The following is a 25,066-nucleotide window of genomic DNA, read 5'->3' on the forward strand; positions in this document are numbered from 1 at the left end:
AAAAAAGCCTGACTCAGCTGTAAATCACCATCTCTTTTAGGTTTGTCTCAATCTGCCAAGAATGTCATCATCATTTAAGTAAATCACCCTTGTGGTTTCTGTCCATCCCTCTTTTGGATTAGCCCCTAATTGTTGCGAGTTCATAAACTGCAGTGTGTCCGCAGACATCAAGAAAGGGCTTGATTTATTGTATAACTATCAATCAGAGGTTGTCATTTCAAATTTTAATATAACAATCTCCAGTATTGGCAGATTTCTTATGTACGGGACAGTAATAAGAGCTAATAATTAGGCTCCAATCACAGTCCCAGCATGAGACAGTTTCTTAGAAATGCATCCAAGGCAGATGCCCTGATGTATTTGTGTCCCTTCAATCATATTGATTGCCTGTTTCAGCTTGTCTGCAAGCCTGGCAGGGTTTGTTTGGGGCATAATCTGATTGGTTGCATTGTACCAGACAAGATAAATTAATCACAGAAAACTGATACTACAGTTAATTTTTTTAAGTGGGAGCCATTACAGAACAGCTGCTGTAGCTTTGTTAAAGAGGAACTGCAGCAGGCATAATGTAAGACTAACTTTGTGTTTTTTCAAATGTTATATCGACATTATGTTCACATCTTGTCTGATTGGTCACATTGTGCCAGATAAGACAATTTTGAAAAAAAATAAATGAATAAAAAAAGTTTCTGATCTGGATTGGACTTGATGTGCTTGGCAAAACATAAACTTGAAGGAGATAGTATCCTTGATGTATTATTCTGGAATAACATGAAATATCAGTCAACCCTGTGTTTCAATGAGGCTGCACGTCCTTGGTTTTATATTTACAGGGGAAACAGCCAACAGCACAGAAGATCATATTAATCATGTCATGGTCTCCCCTCTGTGTGTGTTTGTGTTTGTGTATGTGTGAGTCTAAATGTTGTTCTGTGTAGCAGCCTTCCCTATGTTGTTATTTCAGGATACACTCTTTACACACACACACACACACACACACACACACACACACACACACACACAGGATTTAGCAGAACATTTGGAGGAGAGTAAACAGAGAATATTTCATCAGCTGTGTGAGCTGGCAATATTTGGGCCTGCGGTAACAGCGTTACAGTGTATTTGTTTGAGGTAGTATGAGTGTGTGATTGATAGTGCGTGTATGTGTGTGTGTGTGTGTGTGTGTACATGTGTGTGTGCATTCGTGCGTGCGTGCACGTGTGTGTGTGTGTGTACATCAGCAGTGCCAGAGCCTGTGGTGGTGTGGGATGTAAGCTCACCTGAGTTGGTTTGTTTGGAATAATAAGTCTGCATACAGCATCTCAGAGAAATACACAGTGGGTGCAAGAAAAATAGCCATGTAAGAACATCTGCTCTGCATGAAGTACACTGGCCAGGTGAATTCAGGTAAGATCTACAAAGTCTTATGAGCCACACTTACTAAATTCAGTGAAATGTTAAATGTGCTGCGCCATATGTATTGTATAAAAAGGGGAGGACATGGTTAAAGACATTTAGTCTTAAGGTAATTAACTGCAATTTAAAGAAAAGGGCTGAGGATACCACTTTACCACAAAGACTTCTATTGGTGGGCAGAAAACATCACCTCATTGAAAAAGCCAACCCTATATCCATCTCAGGTTGAAAACTGCCGGCTGATCTCAATACTACATTTGCTATCCAAGGTTCTGTAGCACTCACTCTCTTGCCACTGGGGTACCACAAGGATCTGTACTTGGTCCCCTTCTCTTCTTAAGTGTCATTAAAGTTTACCTGAGGTGCTGTTATTAACTATCTTTAGGCATATAAACACCCCAGCAAGGAAAGAATAGGCATCACATATTTGTTTTTCCCATATTTTACCAGCATGTGTATGTGATTCACAAAAAAACAATAAATTAGCCATTAGTTTTTTAGGCACATTATTTCCGCCCTTCAATATGGCACTTGGTCCTAGATGGCAACATCACTATCAATCTCTGTATTTATGTATCTATCTACAAAAATAAATAGTGTCTTTCTATCTATGACACGATTTCTGTGACCGTGGTCACTGAGGCATACAGACTGTGAGGATGGCTTAGCCATAGCATCAATGAAGGTGATAGGAGGCATACTCAGAGACTTGTTGAATGACTAAAAACATGATTTATTTAGACCATGTAACCAAAAAAGTGTCTCCAAAAAATGAAAAAAAAAAACAAACAAAAACAAAAAACTCCAAAAACAAAAACAAACAAATAAATAAATGGTAGCTTAATCTGGTTTAACAAAAACTCAACTCAACTAACTTAGGCATGATCACATGCTACACTGACATCCTTCTTCTTAACAAACAATAACTCCTGTTTAAACAGGCCTTCCAATCTGTCTAGGCAGAGCCATATTTCCCTCAGGAGTCTCCTCTCCCTTACAACCGATATTATGTCACTTGTATCAGTTGACCTTAAATCCTTAAAAATATTTTCCACACAATACTTCAAATATTCCGAACCATATACCAGGAAAACAAGTGCAAATCAAAGACTAAATAAAACATTCAAATCTCCATACTTCGTCCAACCCATGACATCATAAATGATATCAGCGAGAACTTAAATGCAGGAAATGGTTGGGTGACTCCCACTTTTATCTCTTATATTGTATATTGTCTGTCTTGATTAACCAGAAAATGCTGATGTAACAAAACACAATTCTGAAAACAAACAAACCCAGCATAGTATGCGGTACCAATGTTATAAATAAAGATGTTATACTGGCTTGACAAATGACAAGCATGGCAAGAAATATAGCAAACTGTAACAGGGACAAATAGTACGTTCTCACCACACCAACCAAAACACAGTTTCATAGGTTAACCTACCTATTGGGTGGTAATGTGTGTAGACATCCCATTTCTGCACACAACACTGTCCTTTTTTAATGGGTAGAAATCCCATTAAAAATGGACAGTGAGTGAGTTAAGCATTTTCATTGACATGTCTTCTGAGAAGCCTTTCCTTTGTATTCATTCTTTGACTTCATCAACTTCTGTGCTGTTCCTTCCCTCGCCCTCATGTTACACCTCGTCCTCGCTTATTCCTGTTAGTAATTAGGTCCCTTGACACCTTCCTCACTGTCCAGCTGTGAGGGTGTGTGTGTGCGTATGCTTGTGCTTGTGACGTTGATGAGGAACACATACTCTATTTATCATATCAGAGGTATCTGTCCCTGCTGAATTGAGAGTTTAGGTGTGTTTGTGTCTTTTTCTTGTGTTTTGGTGTGTGTGTGTGCGTGTGTGGAGTATTTTTGAGCATGGCTGTGTGTGTTGCACAAAAACTTGGCCTGTGTGTGAGCGTGAGTGTGTGTGTCAGTGTGTGTGTGCGCGTGCAGGCGTCCGTGGATGTATCTTATGGGCATGTGTATGAAACACACACAGTGAGAGACACAGCAAAGAGAGAGTTGAAGGACAGTACATGTTCTTGAAAAATACCTCTGTATCACACACAAAAGGTTCAAAGAAGTTTCCTTTTCCCCAGTTTAACACATGTAGCTGCATCCCCAGCCTGTGGGGGGCAGCGTGACCCAAATAATTTTGATGACACCTGATGATTATAAACAAATTTAAATGACAGTATACAGTAGAGAAATATCTTGTTTGGAGCTAGACAACAGTAAGAAGGCATAGATTTTTGTTGCCATTTTCTTAAATGCTGAATAACTCGAGTTTGACTCAAACTGGGAGGAACGTCAGATATTCTTTAGAGCACAGAGAAGAGACTTGAGTTTTCGCATGAGATTGGGAGGGATAAACTACTAAAAAGTGTCTTTTTTCCAGTTGAGTTTGCAGGACAAAAAGCACTGAACAGGCTGGGACAGCTTAGTGGATTCACTCTCTTCGCACCACTTCTAAAATCGCAGCCAATATTTTTGTTGTTGATTTTCCAAATAAGTGTTTTCCACTGAATGCACACTTCCAAACACCCACTGCTGATCCTCTCCCTCACATCTTACTTTGGAAATGTACACTATGAGAAGTTGTTTTCATGGTGGCATATGAGTGACACATGCTAGAAGTCATGCTTACCCAGGATGGTCTTTACTCTTAACATGTGACTACACAACAGCTAGGGGGTTTGGCTGGGGGATGCAAATCACTGCATCAACTCTCAGTGGTAGATCAATTTTTGGGTGACAAAGAGAGAACAACAGTGCAACTTCTGTCTTGAGGCAAACAGATCTACTTCCATTGTTTTGAATGATGTCCCAATTTGACTCACACTGATGGAATTTCTGTACTGGGGCAGAGACTCTTCATAGTTCAACACATATTTTCTCTGCAGCCTTCAACAGTGGCATGGATCAAAATGTGCCTCCTTTGTAGGAGGCCACAAGTGACATCAAGCTATCCCATAAGATAAGGTACAGTGTGCTGCTGGTCCGGCAGGAGAGCATTTAAACTGAGGAAGTTCTGCCTCACCAACAAGGAGGACAGGACAGCAGAAGCAGAGGAAGCTAATAGGGCTAGATAGTTTACAAAGCCTCCTGGTCCGTGCCCAGCAGCATGTCTTCCTCGTCATCATCATCAGAGAAAGTGAGGAGCGGTGGACCCTGACTGCTGGCAGCAGCAATGATCATGCATTACTTAGAAGGAGAGTCCAGCAGAGTTTTGCACTCACAGTTTCTGTTGTGATTCATTGCTGAAGAGAAGTAGATGAAGTGTAAGATCAGCTATAGAGTTAAACTGGTTCATTGTGATTGACTGAGTATGTAAATGAAAATTTTCATTGTTTGGAGGTTCAAAGTTGAGTGCCCAATACTTTAAAGCTCTGCTAGTGAGCAAAGCATGTGTAAAATACTGTATAACATAAGTTGTCTTTTGGAGACATGAGGCTTTCACTGACCAGAAAAAAAACTATGAGAAAGTAGAAGGAAAAACAAGCAGAAGAAGAAATCACTTCACAGTATTTTGATATGCCCCTATATTATCCTTTGTGCCCCATGGGGGAGAACCTTTGTGATTACTCCATTGCTCTTTTAAATCCCCTCGATTACTGTGTCTGCATTTCAAATGCCACTCTACAAAGTACACTACTTCTGCAAGGCCTAAAGCCTCAGGGCTAGAACTACTGCGCACTAACTGGGGATTATTAGCTTGTATTTGCCATTTTCCCCTTGTTATTGGTCTTCAGTGAATAGCTCCATTTCCCATGTATGAGAGCTCTGTGACTGTACAAGACTGAGCTGAAATATCTCTATGCATGGTGATGCATTGGGCAGCATGCTGAATTATTGATTGGTTCCCATGGATGATGATGACGATGATGAGACTTTGTAGTGTGCTGGGTTAGCTCCAGGGCAGGCGCTTTGATTAAGAAGTGTACCCCTCTTCTCCTGCTGAGAGAGAGAAAGGGAGACATAGAAGGAGAGATGGGGAAAAGGCGAAATCTAATACATTTATCAGTGGACAACAAGACCCAACAACATTTAGACACAGAGGGAAGAGAAAGATGAAAAATGAAAAATATAGTAAGAGGACAGGGCGTATGTTGGCGATGCATACAGACTGAGAGAAAGGCTGATAAAAGAATAAATAGAAAGGGAATAAAGGAGAAAATATGAAGCATACAAATGGGAAAACCCCACTGTCAAGACAGTAAATGTTTACAGTCTATGGGAAACTACTCTGGGCGTTCAGCCCAGCACTGCCTCAACTTTAAGAGGGCTGAGTCAATTTTTTTTTTTGCAGAAGTGACCTCACTAAGTTGATGTAGTACCACCACTGGAGAACGCTGTTCAGTTTTCATGTCATGCTTTCTTCCTGCTCCACAACACTGAATTGTAAAAACTCATTTTAGCTAAAACCAAAACTTGGGTTAAATATAACATCAGCAACAAACACAATGATATTGTTGAGATCTTCAGAGATTGTGAGATTGTTTCCAATTTGATTAAACTTGAATGATTTGTTTAATTTGTTGTATCTCTTTTGACCTTTTTAATATAAATGCCTCAGATCGCTGCAAGTCCAATTCAGCTGCTGCATAACTTGCCACTTCATTTTACTAGATTTAGTTGTGAATTCAATCTATCGCCTAATAAAACTGAAACAAAATCAAAGCATCATTAACTCCTTGTTCTTCTTCCTGTCTCTTTTTTCCCCCTCCCTCTCTCCTTTTCTCATAGCAGCTTCACACCGTTTCTTTCTGTCTCACTTGTCTCATTCTCTATGCTTCACACTCTCTTTTACCTCAAGTTGTTTTAAAGACACTGGGGGTTTCTGTCTAAATTAGAGACAGTCAATAGAGAGAGTGTGCCCTGAGGCAAGAAAAGCTGGTACAGTGCTAATATATCTTAGCACTGATTATAGAGAGCAAGTAAATGTGTGTGTGTGTGTGTGTGTTGTATGTGTAATATGTAATGAAACTGGATGCAAGTAATGTTGCAAACACAAACCCGATATGCAGGCTTACTGGGTGTGACCAACCAATTTTTATGACCAGGGACTTAAGCTTCATCCTGGCGCATGTGTGACACAAATTGGAAAGAGGCAGAAGCAGGATGACTGTACAGTATTCATAAGAAGAATACAGTGAGAGCAGGTGGAGTTGGGGTGGGCTTCAGTTATGCAATTACATCAGCTCCCCAGTAAACACTGCAGACAGTTTAATGGACTGGGAGTCCAGTAGGGGAAAACAACTTCTCCTAAAAGTCAGAAGGCAGACATATGAACATATGGCACCCCAAATATGGTTCCAAAGGCAGAAGAGCTCTTTTTTAATATTTAATTTCTCTCTTAGGACGTTTTCAAACCTGCATTGCTTAGTCAGGTTGAATCAAACTCATTTTTGAATTAATTTTCCTCCTTGGTTTGATTCATTTGTACAGATTCGAACACTGCAGTCGTACTGGGTGTGGACTGAAATTCTGGAGTGGTTTGTTTTTGGGAATGTGATCTGACCTTGATTCGACCCAACTACTCTTCTAGTTTGAGCTAAACAGCTCCCACAGCCAGGTGCATTTTGCATACGGGGATGCAGATGAACAAAATCAACAGTTGCTAGCAGCTAGCTGGAGAGTGAATCAAGATCCGACCTTGACTGGTGCAATTAAGTACGTTGCATTCCTGATATTTGGGGCAGATAGGAATTTTTCAGGACCTTCTTCCTGTGTTTACATGCTTACCTCAGCCCCAGACACATCTAACCAATGATCGGAATGAGCGTTCTCACCTGGCTTTTAGGGATGTATTTTGATTCACTTAAATTTTTTTCTATGTGAAAAGAAACTCAGCCATTGATTTGGACCAGAGCAAACGAACTAAAGGTTTGAAAACATCCTTGGAGTAAAATGAATTTCTGTTATTTGTCATGGTTTGCTCAAAACTGTACTTGTGTGTTTTAATTAATTAAATGAAATAGAAAATTTTAAATAAGGCGCAACTATGGATAGATTTTTAATGTTTGTAATGCCTGTGTGAGTGGAAGTGTGCATACACAATGTCAGATGTGAAGTGATTGTACAAGTTGTCTCCTGAGCTCAGGCTACTCAGGTGCCTACTCATTAACAACTGCTGTTAGTGTTTGTCTTTGGGTGTTTGTGTATGTATGTATATCTGTGTGTCTTCATGTGTGTGCATGATTTTTCAGATGTGATCTACATGGAATAATACACGCATACTTAAATCTCTTCACTGGCTCCCTGTTGCATATAGGATCCAGTTTAAAATTCTCATTCTCACTTACAGAGCTTTGCACGGTCAGACTCCTGCATATGTGGCTAATCTACTATACCCTTACTCATCAAATATGCTAATCTTGCTGTCTGTCCCACGCACCCGCCTTAAGACCAGTGGTGATTGAACTTTTGAGTTCGTGACACCTAAACTATGGAATGCTCTGCCAGCACCCTTAAAGTCTGCTGATTCTGAGGATTCATTTAAAAAGCAGCTAAAGACACACCTGTTTAGACAGGCGTTTGGGTAACCAGTATATACCGCATCAGCATTTTATGTTTTTCATTGTGTATTTTATTGTGTTAATTAATCATGTATCTTGGGTTGTCACTTCATCTACTATGTTTTATTTCTTTTTGTATTTGTTTTATGCCTTGTAAAGCACTTTGTGACTTATGTGCTATACAAATAAATTTACTTACTTACTTACTTACTATGTGTGTAAGCTATAATGAATGGTAGCTTACACATGACTTTGATTAACTGCCACCAAGGTCAGATTGCAGTGGTCAGCCAAAAGGCCAGAAGCTGCTCATTCTGTCAAGACGCATAACATAAGCACACACACACACACACACACACACACACACACACACACACACATATATACACACATACATTGCGAGCTAATTTTTATTTTCTGTAGGATTTCACTTATTTGTCTATACTATATGTGTGGGCAGAAAGTATAACCATGACTATTGCATTATTCATAGATCAAACGTCGCTTTGCATTAAAGAGTAAACACTGCCTCTGAAAAATGACTTGGCTAGTCCAACAGTTTTATTACTCACCTCTTCTTACACACACACACACTGCAGACAGACTGCGTTTACATGGATGAGTATCCCGGTTATGAGGTTTATCCCAGGTTTGATCATATTCGGGATATGGCGTTTACATGGAACACAGAGAAACCTGGTTATTCATATCCCCGTATACATGATAAATACTGGTATGCTGGTGACTGATTACTGCTTGCTATTTACGCAGGTGCCTGTGATGTTTACAACACAAACCCGCTCTGTAACTGTTAAACTTAAATTAATTTGACTGTGGCTATTGGAGACCACTTTGGCTTATAGCGGGCTTAGCACTATTAAATGCCAACATTGTATTGCTGATAGGGCTTATCCACCTTATTGCCAGCAATGGGAGAAGAGAGTGACAGGAAATATTCAACATGTCCTCCACTTTCACTGGTGTCAGGCTGTCACTTACACCACGTAGGATAAGGAAGCAGTGGATGTTTTGTAAAATTTGAAAGTTGCTGTATCAGAGCCACTTATGTTTTGATGTTTGGCCACGCAGTAATGTTTCTTTGGTATTTTCCACCGTGACCTGACTTGCTCAGCTATTCATGTTGGGAAACTTGCATCCTTTTGCCTGTATACTAAAGTATATATAATTCTTTCATCTTCGAAAGACAAAACTCTGTTTCTTCATTGCTCCAGGAGTGAGAGTCTCTGATTATTGCCATTGTTTTGTTTCTATTACTTCACTGAAGCTAAGCAACATGCAACAGTATCCCGGTTTCTTTTGGGGTCTCCAGCTAACATAATCGGGTTTCTCAAAACCAGGATAAGGGCTTATGTAGGTTTCTGAAATCGGGATATGATGTTTACATGTGCAAAAACAAAAATGGGATACCTCAAAAACCTGATCATGAGAGGGACACTCAGGTCGATGTAAACACACTCAGAGACGCCTGTTTCCCTCTTTGATGTCTTTTTCTGATGCTTACGCTTTCTCTCTCAATCACCTTCATTCACAAATATTTTCTAATTTTCTGACCAATAATAATGGTGATGATGATAAAATATGATATAATTTGGACATAAGAACACACAAGAACACATAAGTTTGTTTTTATGCAAAGTTCAGATCTGTTTCTACACACATTCTGTGAATGAATCCTATTGTCCCTCTATTGAGAATGTCAGACAAATGGCAAGAATGGAAACTATCTAACAGTATTATAAGGCCAAGACAGAGCGAGAGAGAGAGAGAGCCAAAACCATGAAATGAGGGAGAGAAGATTAAAAAGGGTAACCTCTATCTCCCTGCACTTATCTCTCCACTCAGTCCATTTCATTCTGTCTTCCAACCCTTCTCTCTCTCACCTCTGATGGCGTAGCCCCCTGCCTGCTAAAGAAGAACCCATTTAGCGATAGGACAGTAACTTATATTTCACATCTGAGTAATCCTCAATGATTCATCATCATATCTGTCTTATCAAGGTGATAGAACATGGATTCACATTATGAATTAGTCACAATAATCAATGAATGAGAAGAAAAGACATGAAATCAAATTATTACAACTATATCTTTATTGGAAAGGGTCAGGTATTGCTCCAAGTGAATACTGAAAATAAGGCTGGGATGTGAGTCACAGCACCTGTTGCAGTGCAGCAAAGGAAAGGATATCAGTTTTGAGATTTTCTTGACAGCATGGTGCACAGCCCGCTCCACAGACATATGAAGATGTATGAAATATTCATACACATTCATATACAGCCTTACATCTCACCTCTGTGCAAGTAATATACCTCTTATTCATTTTGTAACCCTTCTCAACCCTGACACTTAAACCTAACTTTAAACTCAACACAAGTCCTGGCCTAACATAGGCCCTTAAATCAGCCACAGTTGACAAAATGTTCTTGCTTTGGAGTATTTTCTTCATCTTGCTACACTTGTGAAGAGAAGACATCTTGTCCCCATAAACCGACTCCTCTTATGCCCCTTATTGTCTTTCTCCTCATCGCTCTGTCTCCTCTTGTATTCTCTCACCTCACTCTATCTCCTCCTTTATGATACCCTTTCTATCAAACTGTGTCACTTTCTTCCTCCCTCCATCAGTTCCCATCCGTTCTCATTCCCTTGCTTCTTTCTTATCTGGCTCTTCACAGCTGTCTGCGGTGTCATTCACACTTTACTGACGACTGTGCCGCAAGTCGGCCTGTCTACCTCACTGTCGTTTTTTTCCTAATGTCTCCCTCTTCTACCTGTTTGCACACACACACACACACACACACTCTCTCTCTCTCCATCAGCCTAACATACCTCCCTTGGGCCAGCATTTTCTATCCCATAATTCTTTGCTGTGGCCGTTTGATGATTGCCAATTCCCTGCTGTAGGTCTGGATGTGACATCCACTTTTCTCAGGTCACCTTGTGTTAGCGTGTTTTTTATAAGTGACCCATGTGAACTTTGCTGTATATCCTTATTTGTGTTTGTGTGAATACCTGAACTGTATGTCTGCATTTGTTTGTGTGAGAAGAAAGCATTAGAGGCCAAATTGTGACCAAGACACACTTGTGTAAATTAGGTGGTAGTCAGTCCCACACTGCCAGTGTACTAGCTGAGTTTGACAGATCTGACCACTCACCTTCCTCTTCATCTGTAGCTTTCTTACTGTAAGACAGGAGTTCATTTGTACTGGAACATTATCTAATATGTCTCAGTTTGGGACCAGTGACCTGGCACTTTCTCTATCCCCATCAACAACTGTCAAACATTTTCTGAAACACTTAATTCTATCTGTTCTGTCGTTCTTTTTCCATTTTGCTTAGTAACATGAATTATTTTTTCCCCATCCCCTTTTCTTTTATGTTTCAAATATTATTATGTCAGATATTACGTTGAGGTGTCTTTCTATTATGTGCACTGACTGCTTAGTTTTGTCATCTCTGCATTGCACTTGTATAGTAGTTAGCATTAATCCTTTTCTATATCACATTTCACATCATATTATCAAACTGCTGCAACACTGCTGTATTAATAGCATTCACAAATATAGATTAAAACATTTTATTTTCCATGTAAAGGATATCGGACTGCTTCTTTTGCTGTTTTGTTGAATTTTTATTGCTAGTTTGACTTTACATAGTAAGGTTTCTGGGAAGTCACTCAGTGATGACAAAAACTGCCTATTTAAGTATAAGTTGCCCATCACATACTCCTTCCATGGTTATTTCTTTGCTTGCAAATTGGTATGGTAGTCACCCAGTGATAACACATATTTAAATTGCTGTTGCAGATATAATCAACCCCAAAACATGTGTCCTGCCTGAACCAGTAAAGTAGTAATCGCTGTATATTCTGACGACGGATCTGATCATTGTTTCATCTGCTAATGACAGTACCGTAATGTTACTGTATTTAAGCAGTGCAGAATTGTAATGTCAAGAAAGTATGACAACAAGAAAGTAAACAGCAATGTTAAATTTCATATATTTCATATTTTGTCTTCAAAACTTTTACTGGTAGAGGGATTATTGCCTTAAATCAGTGTGTCATCATAATAGAAAAGTCAATTCCACCCCGACATTTTATATCTCTTTTTGTTTGTTTTAACTGTATCTGTATATAATTTCTTTGTAAAACACAGAAGGTGCTGTGTTGTATGGAAGGCGCCACATAAGGAAGTGTAAGATTAAATTCAATTCGATGTATTTAGTTTTTACTGTCTTGTTATGATTCATTGACATGGTCTGTGGGTTGGCATTGTGTTTCTTTTATCTGCTGGTTTCACAGAAATGTAAGTATTCTCCACACTTTCACAGTCACTGTTGCAAAGAGATCCTGTCATTTTGTGAATATGATGTGAACAAGTTGGTGTTTATGCTGTCTATTCTCAGAACATTGTTGTTTTGATTGTACATCATGTCTTGCTGGGTGAATAACTATAAAGCTTATGTTTTAATCAAGAAAATGATTAATGCCGTCTATCAAAATGACCTCAGCCCTGACTTTTTTATAGTCGTGGATAGTGGGAGGATGCCTGGGAGCCAGCAGCTCTTTTCCTGAGCAGGATGTGATTTCAGAACAAGCTCCACTCATGCATTAAACACAAGCAACACACACACAATTGTTTAATAAAATATTGAATTGATTCTCAGTGGAGTATGTGACTTTATTACTTAGCCCTGCCTCCATATACACTATACACTGTACATAGAAACTACCACCACTGGCAGTAAACAAGTAATTAAAGGAATAAAGTGTATTAATTATCTAATTATGATAGGATATGATGCGATTAAACAGCACCAAATGGCTTCCTTGTCTTCCTATGCTATTGTGTGAATAGCCTATAATGTTCACTTTAACGCATCATGTGCCTATGATGATAGAGATGCTCATTACCCAACCTCTACATACATACACATTACTAATCACAGCAATCAATTTGATACATTTTATGCTCCTATGATATTACCAGGCTTTGTGCAGTGCAATGGAAGCTTATACTCTTATGTTTTATTGTCTTAAGATTATGTGCACTGTCTTATATTAGGCCTGTACTGTCTTACCACTGAGTGCACAATGTAATACTGTCTTCTCTGCCTTCTGTGTGACAATGTCCCACTGCTGTTTCCCCACAGGTGTGGATGAGTTAACAAAAGCGAGCTGTGGGATTTGGCCTTCAACTTTTGCTTCTCAGTAGACAGGGGCAGAGAAGGACACTCCTGAGGAAAGAAATATAGATAAAGCTATGAATGGACAGATGAAATATTGTGTGTTAATTGAAAGACACCTGTTGAGATGACGAATATGGGATGTTCTGTGACCCATGCCTATATGTACAAATACTTTCATTTAACTTCATAATAGTATCTTTCAGCCTCAAGCTGTCTGATCCATTTGCAAATGCTGTTGTTGATATTGCAATGAAGACTTGTTTGTGAATTCTCCTCCATTACAGAAAAAATCCCACGACCATCTGGTGACGAGGATGGGATACAACGGCATATTGTTGAAGGAAAAAGCTGTATACAGGCAGTCAGTTTGGGACCAGATGACAAACTCCTGCCTCCCCAGATTGGGACTGTATCATAGCTGAGGGTCCAAAGGGTGAGACGAGGAGTACCGGAGACGCTGTGTTAGACACTGAGACACTGACGGTATCTCAGAGAAATTCACAGAGCAACCTTGTCTGGTGAAAGAACTGTTATATGAATCTAATGATTTTGTGATAGAAAACAAATTGTTGGAGAAGAATAGGCAGTGTGTAAATCCTGACAAAATAAGGTCAGGATAGAGAAAACGGGTTTGCTTAACTGAGGTGACGACCTACTGAAAATACTGGGTAATTCAAACGTTATAGATAAACAGGCCTAATGAAGAAAGACAAAAAAAGGAAAAATGAAGCAGTAAAGAGAAAAAGACCAAAAATAGGAAAATGTGGTAAAAGAAACTAGCAAATGTTGAAGAAACGACATTTACAATAAGAGAAAGATGTGTTGAGGAAACTAGTGAAAAAGAAACAAAAGCTGTTGGCTCATCTGATGTAGATTATGGAAGATGAATCCGTAAAAGCAAAGTTGTCCATCTGTAGATTTATGTTGTATATATATGTTGTTTTAAGAATTATACATTGTGTAGTTATGATATAATTGTGAAGTTACAATATTGTGACAGGGGTAACTATGAGTAAAATAGTGTGAAAAACTGCTGGTGTGAAGATGAAAAGGGTCCATCCATAGTCATAGTAAGTTTTGAGTAAAAAAGTTTGGTTTTGGCCCGAGACAGGGGAAAAGAGAAAAGAGATTGGCTGATGTTTGAGTCGAGTCGTTTGATGAATGTGGTGATGATTCAGTCTGTTTGCTGTGTTTGCCAGATGTTTGCTTTGCTGCACTGGGGGTGGAGCTGTGGGACACATATGCACAGCAGCGGATTGCAGAATGGCAGAATAGACTTGGTCCAGGTTTAGTTTTAAATAATACAATGGATTTAGACACTTTTTTGTGATGTATGTGTGATTTTCAACAGTTTGATCTATTATCATTGATCGTGATTTTAATAATAGACGATTACCAAATGCACTTTTTAAAATTTAATTAGGCAGTCTCATTGAGACTAAGATCTCTTTTCCAAAAAGAGACCTGAGAACAAGAAACATTCATAAGACAGGAACACATTCAACAGACAGACATGATGATCGACTGCACAATAGTTTTACAATTAGATTTCAATTTACAAAAGAAGACAGACATCCTTTAATTCAGTCAAATGTCGCATATGAATCTTGAATGACAGTCTGCTATCAAGCCAAATTCCTGTTTGTATGACTCAGCAAGAGTCATATGGGTGCAATTTAAATGAACTAATTTAGTTATGTAGTTTTATGACAGTTTGTTAATGTCAAACCATTTCTCTAAAGCTTTCATTTCTCTTTTGATTACTTGCTAAGGTTGTTTCATGTTTACCCAGAGCAAAACATATTGATGTTGGATTAAAAAAGGGTAGAAGTAAAATAGACTGGAAAGCATGTATGATGTGGAAAACTGAGATGCAGACAGTGAAGTGGTGAATAGGGGGGGACTAAAAACTGCCCTCAGCCCTCACTTTCACAGAGAGAACAGGATCCCCTCCCTACCTCAGCTGCACGTCAGAGACGCAGACTCCCACCACCTGCTATCCATGTTGACATCAATTTCCCACAGGTAGAGATGGCTACAGCAGGACCTGACACACCAAGCCAGGCATCCGCTCCACCTCCACCTCCATATCAGCAGCGCTGAGGGTCATAAATACACGGAACACCTCTGTGATAGACTAAAAGGGACTTTCAGAGCAGAGGGTGCAGCAGTCCCCCTCAGAGGTGATCATGCATTGCAGGCCTTCAGAATGATGAATGCTGGAATTGTGGAGACCCTGACCACTGGGATAGAGACTGTCCCAGGTGAAAAAGGGGGCCCAGTGGACCCCCACGTGGTGTGACTGTCACTCATCTGAGAGGCCGCAAAGGGGAGGAAGCATTGTGGGCAATGGAGGTGGAGGAGACTCCAGAGTCTGTCTGGTGATCGCACCCCCACACACAAACACAGACACTCATGCAAACATAGATACTAACACAATCACTGCAAGAAGCCATTAAAACATCAGAATAAAAAAAAGAGAGTAACCAAAGATAACAAAAACTCAGACAAAAGTTTTGAGATGTTTTTACATGAAGCCTACACATAAATCTGTACAGATAAGAGAGTGACAGTTAGCAAATTGACATGTTTAGGTCATACTATACAACTTGTGAAATATGATCCTAGAAGAGTGAGCACAGAGATGTGCCAAATGAAGCAAGCACACACCAACACAGATATAAAGAAGTGCTTGTTCAATATGACAAAGTAGTTATGAGGTTTGACACCTGAAATGACTGCAAGGGAGCAGGCAAAAATATTAAATTTCTAGTTGACTTCTGGGACCACTTTTTCTGTTATAAAGCAAGCTAAATTTCCAAATCCTCCAAAATTGACCCTCGGGTCCCAGGTCAGACAAATTCAGAGCTGCTTGAGAAAAACACACATACAGACACACACACACACTGAAATAGGAAGTGCAGTACATAAAGCAGACAAACTCACACCGTACTACATTTTTTTATGATCAGGATGGGACATTTGAGCGAGAGTGATTCAGGAAAGACAAAGAATGGTTCAAATTGAGTACAAAGTTGTACTGGACAGATGAGATGTGTGAAGCAGAAACAGGACGTGTCAGAAGTACTAGGACAAAAAGTTTTTTATAAATATATGACTACACATCTCTCTAAAGAGAGAAAAGACATCAAAACAAAGCAGTAGGACCATGGGTGAGGCTGATACTGAAGCACAGCAGTGACAAATCACAGATAGGCCTTTTGATGTGTTACAGTGAACATCTAAAGCGTACAAACCAGCGTGCAATATGACATTCATAGGTAAAAGAGGTGTACACCTGCAATTAGAAAACATGCATGGAAAAACAACAGTATGTTGCAACTAACAGCTGAATCTCTAGATTACAGACAAAGATCAATATCCACCAGAGGCTATAGAGGGTATAACACCAGTTTTTGACTCACTTTTGAAAGCAGGAATTATTGTTACACGTGAAACCTCACCAGTCAGAACACCAATAGTTCCTGTTGAAAGATCAGAGATTAGTTAACAGATTTGTAAAAAGACCTGCAGGTGGTGAATGCAGCAGCGTATGCTCGTGCACCTAATGTTCCAAATCCACACACTATCTTATCACCGCTTCCATCATATAGTAAATGGTTATCTGTTGTTGATTTGGCTAATGCATTTAGCCAAATCAATGCATTAATGCAGTATTCTTGTGCACACGGATTTCCAGTAATGGTTTTGCCTTCTCGTTTAAAGGAAAGATGTACACCTTGACCAGATTAGCCCAGGGGTATTGTGAAAGTCCGGCAATATTCTCTGCAGCATTGAAAGAAAACCTGGCAGGGTTAAGTCTCCAAAACCACAAACAAAAAAGCAGGTAATGTCATTTCTAGGAATGACCTAATATGGCGCCAGTTGACAGCACAATTTATAGTAGAGGACTGACTGCACATCAGAAAGTGACATGAACTGGAGAAAAGTTTTTACAGACTAAAACAGTTCCTACAGAGGACACTGACCTTAGGGGTACCTGATATGACCAAGCCACATGGTGACAAACTCAGACCAGTAGCATATTTCTCATCAAAAATTGACACAGTTGCAACAGGGCTTCCTATCTATTTAAGGACTGTGACGGCAGCAAAAAAGCCATCATGGCATCCAGAGACTTGGTAGGCTCTGGATCAGAACCTAACATTGCTTGTACAACACTCAGTGCCAATCATTCTGTTAGAACAGAAAACTCATCTCTCAGCAGCAAGGTGGTTAAAATATCATACGATGTTGTCAGAAATGTCAAACATTACAGTGAAACGATGTAGCGTACCTAACCCTGAAACTCCTCTCCCCACTGCAGAAGATGGAGAGCCCCACGATTGCATGGTGGCAACAAATGAAGTGTGCAGCCCCAAAGCCAGACCTCCAAGACACACCACTGGTCTATGCAGAGTTTGAGTTGTGTGTTGACGGTTCAGCATCCATAGATCAAAGCACAGGGGTAAAAAGAGCAGGTTATGCAGCAGTAACACAGCATGAAACACGAAAAGCTGAACCATTGCCTACACACTTCTTTGCATGAGCAGCAGAACTAAAAGTACTCATAGAAGCATACAAATTGGCTATGGGAAAACAGTTACTATCTACACAGATAGCAGGTATGATTGGGGGTGGTACATGACTTTGGGGACATTGTGGAAAATCAGACAGTTTCTGACTGCAACAGGGAAACCTGTGGCACATCACAAACTGGTAGCAGATGTGTTGGATGCTCTAATGTTACCCGAACAACTGGCAATATGCAAATGGAAGGTGCAAACACATATAAATCTGATGCAGCTGCGAAATGCCCACTTAACCACTTCCTCTTTATAGACACTGAGCATAGACACAACTACACCTGGAACACCCATGGCTCATTTCAAAGGTTTACAGAGCAGAGCAACGCCAGATAAAACATCAGTGGAAAAGGCAGAACAAAAAACCGGGATGGTATTTGATAGGCCCAAATTATCTCTTTCCCTTCTATGTTGACACATGTTGATACAAAGGGCCTCTCAAATTGTCTCAAAACAATAGTGCTGTAGCAGCGGTGTTGATAGAGGACAATAATTTTCAGATTTGGAATTCCAAGAAAAATCAGTGGTGATAATGGCACACATTTTGTGAACAAAGCGATCATTTTGCTATCAGAATATTTGGGAATCGACCTAAAATAACATTATGTCTACTATTCACAGAGTGGAGGGGCAGGAAAGAGAAAATGGCACTCTCAAAAACAAACCAAATGTTTTGATACAGGACTGGGCTGGACAAAGGCTGTCCCCCTGGTGTTAACACAAATGAGAGCACACATCAGATCCAGAAATAATCTCAGTCCTTTTGAAATCCTCCTTGGCAGACCAATGAACACAGGTGTTGGACCAGCTAAAAGACAGCTCCGTGGCATAGAGGAATGTACTGATGAAATGTTGAGATATTGTGTGAATTTGTCCTCTGCTCTTAGTGCTATCCACACACAGGTGGTTCACCCCTACCTCAAGAGAGACCAGGCAACCTAAACAACCTCAAACCAGGGGACTGGGTGGTGATAAAGGACTTAGGAGAAAACCTTGGACCCAGGCCAGGTGGCAAGGACTGTATCAAGTTTTCCTCACCACTGCCTCGGCAGTGAAGATCACAGAGAGGGCCATGTGGGTGCATGCTAGTCATTGCAGAAAGGTGCCACTGCTCGAGACGGAGGCCCAGGGAGTGTCCCAATCCACTCACAGATGAGGAAGAGAAGTAATGGAGGGTGAGGGCCGCTCTCACATAGGTTTAAAAACCTATCAAGAGCCAACGGCTGCTACATCTCAGGGAGAAGGGGATCAAAAACAAAACAGTCAAAACATGCAGAGAGTCAATGGAGGCCACATGTCAGAGAAGTGATGACTTCTCATCTGCAGTTCACAACCACAGCAACTGAAACAACCTCACTCAGTTGAGCCCCTGACAGAATAAGGTCCCCATATCCCCTACACGTTCCACTAAAATAATCAAACAAACACCTCAGGGCCTGATAACTTAACAGAGAAAGATGCCAAAAACTCTGAGAGAACACATGTTTGCTTGCTGTACCTGTTGATCAAGCAATGCTGTGATGCTCCAGCATTTGAAGACTGCGTCTCAAAGAAAGATTTATATGGACTGTTCCTTGTGAGAAACTTGGATGTGACACATACAAATGAAATATTTGACTCACCCACAGGGGTGCGAGTAATTGTACAAACCTTTGTATACAGTAGTTTGTGTAAAGTAAGCATTGATAATTTAGACAAACCTCAAGCACTCACTTGTTTTGTAGAACACCCACGCACAGGTGTTATTTCAGTAACTGAGAGTTTAAAGTGGGGTATTTTAGTATTTGGGCCACACATCCCCACATCGAATTGACAGAGTTACTAGAAGCCACTAAATTCGAGGATGATTGGCAGATAAGAACATCCTTTTTTGGTTTAACACACTCAAAAGGCAGTAAATGCAATCTCTGCAAGGAACTGTGTTCTAGTTCCTTGTGAAACTGGTGGTCAGAAAACGCTATGACAGGGAACAAGGACAATTTAAAGTGTGTGTTCTCAAAGGAGAACTTAAAGGGCTATTTCTGCTAAGAGGGTTTAATTTAGAAAATACCACGGTTGGGAGTAAAACAGATAGTGGAGTACAATTAATTGTGCATACTTTTGACTGTAGTGGAAAAAGTTACATAAACTTATTTGATAAACCGACCAAAGACCAAAGACCCTTAGGCCCTTTACTGTGCACAAAGTCCATGGGTTGATGACAATGTGATTCAACCCAAAACTGAACTCTGAATATTACTTTGGAGAACAGAACATGATGAAAACAATTTAACATGATTGAATGTTTTGATTTTAACTATGCATTAAGGTGTTTTCATTTTGCTATGTTTTCACGTTTTTACTCAAGCATATAGCTTACTTTGGAACAACTTCGGTTTAGGTGGTCGAGCAGGTTGTCCATAAATTGTAGGGTTGGTAGTTCGATCCTAATGGCGAAGTATCCTTGTGCAAGACAATGAGCCCCAAATTGCTCCCACTGAGCAGGGCCAGCGTCTTGCATGCAGGGTCCAAAATTAACACCTGCCAAGTCTGAAATGCAGTTAGATTTTCCATTTGGCGTGTAAATCTCGGAAGGCTATCCGCCACCAAAATAGTCACATAATAAAATATCTGGCATGACGGCTCGGAGGAAATTACTCATGTTTGTCCGTATACAGATAGCCAGGTGCACCATATGTGTTTTAAAAAGGGCAAATCTCGTCTGGGACATAGGTTGGAACCGATGTTCAGCCCAGATTATCTGGTAATGTAAAGGGTATACAGATCCAATCTTAAACCTCTAGAACTGTTTGCAGACTCACCGGGGCCGTACCTATAATTTCAAACATGTTTGATATTAAGGATTTAAAATCTGGATGATTACATCACTACTTTCTAAGCAGGACCAATAGCCAAAGAGAGAGACAAGCCTACAAGAAGATGGAAGTGAATGAGTTGACTTTGAAGAAACAACAACAAGCTTTGTGCGGGTACGTTGGACAGCTGAGGTGGAAGAAAGGCTTGTCGATATGTGGCAAGAACATGACTGCCTATATAACTTGTCTTCAAGGACATATAACCATATGGTCAAAGAGAGGAGATTTACTAAAGCAAGTTGTTGCACCATGTGCTCCATTTTGTTTACATTTGCTTCCTTATAATATATTAAGATTATTATTAAGATATAATAATCTCAATAATATCCTGTAGTGTGTGATGTGCCATTATTTTCAAATCTTGTAGTGTGTGCATAATTGAGATTAGAGAGAACATCTGTGAAGTTTCTCCTTATGTGCATGATGCAACCCAATTTCAAAATCAGTTAGGATTTTAAAACTCCTGTAGTCTGAGACCAGTTTAAACAGTGCTACCAAACTGTGGGAGCACTCTAGAGGGTCTGAGGTGAAGCCACAGACCGTCTCGAGTGTGAGTGTTAGTTTTGCAGCACTGTTTACCGTATTATGGGACATCAGCTACTCAGCATCACAGCTCTCTGCTAAACTGTCTCTTGCCGCAATATGCGTGACTGTTACAACCCTCTCTGCCCTGTCTGCCTGTTTCTTGGTTTGTGTGGCTGCTGTCTGTGCTGTCTCTGCAGGTACTGGAGGTGGGCATAGCAGAGTGGAATCAGCAAAATTGGCAACACCTGGGGACCTGTGTGCCAGTGCTCCTTCAAAACCCCCTTGGAGCTCAGTTGCTGTGTGCTGTCCTCCTTGAGATACCCTTTGGTTTATGGTTGACGTTTGGCTTGTGTTCCTGCACCATACAACATTGCATCTACACACTTTTCCACTAATGCACTCACGTACACTGCTGATCTTACTGATTACACACGCCACTGTTAGTTTAGGTTCTCCTCCTAAGTTATTCCTTTTTTTCCCCAATAAATTGGTTGTTAATTGGCTTGGTTGTATGCGTCTCCCTCTTTTGTTATGGCTGTACGGCCTGGTTTGTAACAGTGACAAAAAAAAGGCAATTTATTATTTTGGCTGGTAAAAAATATGCTTGAGCGGTAGATTTTTTCATCTAAAAGTCCCCTTGGCAAGTGAGTCAAAAAGTTAATTTCGGACACCGGCAGCCCTGCTGTTATCAGTGTATGATTATTTCAGTGTAAGAATTATTTTAGTTGTTCATTCCTACCCACACACACAGACACACACACACACACATTGCATGCATATGCAGTAATGTGGACAAACCTCCTGTCCTGACCACAATCCCCCTCCTGTTTGAACCACGGTCCGGTTAGGCAAGATTAATATGTGACGGCTGTTCTATTGGTTTACACAGACACCAGTTCACCAATCAGAGGGCACCCTCCACTTCCTTTGGAATGTTAATGCGGCGTGTTGGCGCTGTGGAGAACAAAGGTGAGAAAATCACATCTTCTCAGGTAATCCTGTTGGTGTCAAACAGGCTCTGCTTTTATTTTCTAAAGGCGATACAAGACATGAGGGAGGGAGACAGACCAACATCCACACTTGACGTAAAGGCAGAGAAATGGGTAAGATAGTTAGGCTCATCATTAGAGAAGCAGATAGACAGACTGAGGTCCAGACTCAAGTCGAGAGAGAAAATAAGTGGAGTATTAAAATCTTCACAGATAAAGACAGTAATGTGTGCATGTAAGAGTGGAAAGATAGGTGAGGATAGATGACACAGAAATATGAGAGATGGCACAAAACAAAAATATGCAAAAGAGAACCGTAAAAAAAGAGCAAGAAACAGAGTATGTAGCTGTGAGTGAATGGACTTAATTACATCTATTGCTCAGCTCAGAAAGATCTAATTCATGTTTCTAACATCAGCTACATTAATTAGAAGCAATATCTGAGCTATTGTGCTCTTCCCCAGTGTCATTCAGCCTTCATTACAGCCACTTTGATACTAAAATGAAACAGCCTTCAGCCGGATTGTGGCCATTATACCACAGAGGCTTGCTGCTATTCAGCCAAAATTACATAGTCAAGTTCCTTTTGGGTTCAGCTTGCTCTGTCTCAGTGGGTGATTTATTTTGAATGTTGTGTGTGTGTGTGTGTGTGTGTGTGCGCGCGCGCATGCTCATGTATGGGAATGTGTATGTGTAAATTTGCATGTTAGTGTATGATAGCCTTTATGTTTTTTGGTGTGTTCATACAGATTTGATTATGTTGTTAGTGCCTGCTCCCCTCGTATATACAGTGTATGTTTGTGTGTGTGCATATTAAAAGAACATTAAAAGCATTACAAGACTTAAAAGACACTTGTTTCTCAGAAACACCCTCTGCTTCGTCGAACTCAGTGATCCAGATAGTTAAAGGTGAGAATTTGTTAATTTTTCCTTGTTTAAATCACTAAAAGATACAATACAGCATCTGGGCTTTTATATAATACTGGCTATAATAGGTCTGCTAACTGATTTCAAATTCTGGATAGTGGAACAAGACCAGGCATCAGCAACAATTTAGCCGGAGCCTTTGTTTTATGTGTCATGATCCTGTGTCTCTCTAAACTGCTGCCACTCCCTGAGTGGCTCTCTCCCTGTGTATGTGTGTGTGTGTGATTGTGTGAGTGGGGACAGGTGTGCTGGAGTCAGAGCAGAGCCACACCAGCTGCACCTCATCTCAGTAATGAAGCCCTCTTCAAATACCAAACCCTGCCACTTCCACTCTGCCAGATCGTAGCCTCTGCTTCATTCCATCTGCCCTGTCTCCCGCCCCTGTTTCAAGGCTCTCGTCTTGTCAGCCTTGCTTCCCTGCCCTGGATCCCTGCTCTTCCCAGCTTCCAGCCCAAGCCTCAGCCCCAGGTTCCCAGCTTCCAGCCCAAGCTTCCCCAAGTCCGCATTCCCTTTCCCCAGCCTTTACAATGTTTGGGTTCACCTACTCTGTCCCATGTAACATTATGGTTATTTCCCATAATAGAAAAACATGTGTGCAGTGCAGTGAGACTAATATACAATTCTTTTGAATTGGAGTCCTAACAGTCTGGCTTAGTGCTGCTGCAGGTGAATAATTTATAGATGCTGGAATTTACACGGATGTTATAAAATGGTGCATAAAAGTCTTTTATTTGACAAAGCTGTTTAAATTTGATTGGAAAGTCTTCTCGTCAACTGTTTGAGTACCAAGAATAGCGCTGCTAATTTAATAATTGATTAGCCATGTTCGTCTTGGTGTCACCGCTCAATATGTTGAGGACCTCCATCCACACACACACACGATTCTCTTTCCTCTCCTTTCAGAATCAGTTCCAATGAGTGACAATGTTAATCCACTTTTCTTCACACATGCACCCCCCTTCTCCCTCACTTCATCGTCTTTATCCTCCTTTTCACTTCACAAAAATCTCTATTGAACCGATCTCCTATTCATGTAGAAAGAGTATAATTTCAGTATCGCTGCTTAAACCCTGTAATTTAAGTTGTAAACCTAATGTTCAGCATTGAGGATTTTTAATAAGAAAAATTCTGTTCCCAATTTTTCATGTTTATGGCTACCAATATTAACAATATTTACATTATCAAATATATATTGCCTCGTATTCATATAGTAAAAAGTGTGTATCTTTGAAGGACATGTGCTGCAGCAAAACTGGATTAGTTACACACAAATACACAGACACATATGCAATCCTCTTGTCCAACCTTTCTCCTGTGAGCATGTCGCACCTTTCACTAAACCAATGTTCACACACCCAACTGAAAAGAGTGCCCCGGGTAAAATTTACAACCCCATGCATCTTAAGCTTGTATGTTTATTGCCTGAAATGGCAGGATGAAATCAAATTCATTACAAGGCCCTACATCATTCAGAGTTGCCTGCCAAGGGCTTTATGTTCACGCTGCAGTTAGCTCAGTTTTCCACCATGGAAATACAGAGCAGGAAGTAACATGGTGTGTGTGTGTGTTTGCTTAGCATGAGGCATCCATGTAATACAAGTGTCAGACGAGGGCTGTTAGCAGGGGTTCGTAAATATTTTCAGCCTGGGACTCAGAGAAATTTAGTCTCTCTCTGAGGTACCCAGGCTCATTAAAACATATTGCTTCTCTTGCCTGTTTCCCATTTTGGATCAAGACCTCGAGCAGTGGCAGCCAGGCCGCTCTGATACTGGCTGAACGTGTAGCACATTATGAGTTATGAGATGCAGTAGAGTTTGGGATTAAATTTGCTATATTATCTTTTTATATACACGACAGAGGCTTGGTCTTGCCTGTGATGAGGAGTCTTGCTACACGACAGTCAGGGAGAAAAAATCTCTACATATATCGAGCTCTTGCTGTCTCTTCCTCCATTCCTACCCCCCCATCTCATTTCATATCACCCCTCATTCAGTACTTCTCTCATACTTTCACCTCCCTCACTTTCTCCCCCTCTATATT

General features: G+C 40.4%; 1 long non-coding RNA gene across 1 annotated transcript; it reads left to right on the forward strand.

Moving 5' to 3' along the window:
- Positions 1-17,473: 17,473 nt before the first annotated feature.
- LOC137185906 (uncharacterized) lies at positions 17,474-24,148 on the forward strand. Its single transcript, XR_010928930.1, has 4 exons — positions 17,474-20,699; positions 21,308-22,213; positions 22,964-23,008; positions 23,261-24,148. It is a non-coding gene; the product is annotated as an uncharacterized lncRNA (long non-coding RNA).
- Positions 24,149-25,066: the final 918 nt, after the last annotated feature.

The sequence above is a fragment of the Thunnus thynnus genome, chromosome 7, assembly GCF_963924715.1.
Source record: "Thunnus thynnus chromosome 7, fThuThy2.1, whole genome shotgun sequence".
Taxonomy (NCBI): Eukaryota; Metazoa; Chordata; class Actinopteri; order Scombriformes; family Scombridae; genus Thunnus; species Thunnus thynnus.